Source organism: Macrobrachium nipponense, chromosome 13 (genome assembly GCF_015104395.2).
Source record: "Macrobrachium nipponense isolate FS-2020 chromosome 13, ASM1510439v2, whole genome shotgun sequence".
NCBI lineage: Eukaryota > Metazoa > Arthropoda > Malacostraca > Decapoda > Palaemonidae > Macrobrachium > Macrobrachium nipponense.
The window spans coordinates 91486228-91487998 of NC_087206.1; positions in this window are offsets into that span (position 1 = coordinate 91486228).

The following is a 1771-nucleotide window of genomic DNA, read 5'->3' on the forward strand; positions in this document are numbered from 1 at the left end:
GATTGGAGCTACAGAGGCAAAAAGGAAGAAATGGACAAGAGAAGAAAATAAGGAAATATGGAGATGCTACATCAGAAGCAACCCGACGGAGAGAGGATATAGAAGAAGATTGGTCAACATCTGGAATGAGAGGAATAACACCCCCCAAACAGAGCAGAGGCTGGCACACCAAGTAAGGAACATAAAGAAAAAGAACTGGCTCTCCCCAACAGAAAGAGAAGAACTGGAAAAGGAAATGTCACACGACAACGAATTACACGAAGACGAACTGAGAGACGATGTCACAGAAGACGACAGGGAGGATGAGGTATCAAACAACGAAACACGAAGAAACACCGACGAAGTAACAGAGAGGACGGAATGGGTAGAAAAGATTAGACAATGGATGGAGCCAGATACAGAGAGAACAAAGATCCCCTCCATGAAAGCCTACAACACCAAGAAATTAAGGGAGAAAACAAGTGAGGTCAATGAAATAATGGGCCTAATACACACCACCAGTATCACAGAAACAAATAACTTGACATATGCAGGAGCAAGATTAGTAGCAGAACTGATGGGGATTCGAACACCAACACCACCGTCACAACCAACCCAACAGAAACCAAAACAGCAACCTCCTTGGAAAAGGCGCCTGGAAAAGCAAATCATGGTGATGAGATCTGACTTGAGTAAACTGAAAGAGATGGCAGAAAAAAGGCTAAGAAGCAAGAAAACAAGGGAGGAACTCAACGAGAAATACAAAGTACAAGAGAGGGGACTAAACAACACAATAGAAGATGTAAAACAGAGACTTAAGGCCAAAGCACACAAGATCCAACGGTACATGAACAGGAATAAGGGATACCAACAGAACAAACTATTCGGAACCAACCAGAAAAGACTATACAGCCAACTAAGAGGGGAAGACAACCACCCAGAAATTCCTGAAGCCGAACCAAGTAAGAGACTCTGGGAAAACATATGGAGCAATCCAGTATCACACAACAAACATGCAACATGGCTCCAGGAAGTCAAGGAAGAAGAAACAGGGAGAATAAAACAAAGATTCACAGACATCACGACAGACACAGTCAGACACCAACTAAAGAAAATGCCAAACTGGAAAGCCCCAGGTCCCGATGAAGTCCATGGATACTAGCTCAAAAACTTCAAGGCCCTACACCCACGAATAGCACAACAACTCCAGCATTGTATCTCAAATCACCAAGCACCCAAATGGATGACCACAGGAAGAACATCCTTAGTACAAAAAGACAAGGGTAAGGGAAATATAGCCAGTAACTACAGGCCTATCACCTGCCTACCAATAATGTGGAAGTTACTAACAGGTATCATCAGCGAAAGGCTATACAACTACCTAGAGGAGACAAACACCATCCCCCACCAACAGAAAGGCTGCAGAAGGAAGTGTAGGGGTACAAAAGACCAGCTCCTGATAGACAAAATGGTAATGAAGAACAGTAGGAGAAGGAAAACCAACCTAAGCATGGCATGGATAGACTATAAGAAAGCCTTCGACATGATACCACACACATGGCTAATAGAATGCCTGAAAATATATGGGGCAGAGGAAAATACCATCAGCTTCCTCAAAAATACAATGCGCAACTGGAATACAATACTTACAAGCTCTGGAATAAGACTAGCAGAGGTTAATATCAGGAGAGGGATCTTCCAGGGCGACTCACTGTCCCCACTACTCTTCGTAGTAGCCATGATTCCCATGACAAAAGTACTACAGAAGATGGATGCCGGGTACCAACTCAAG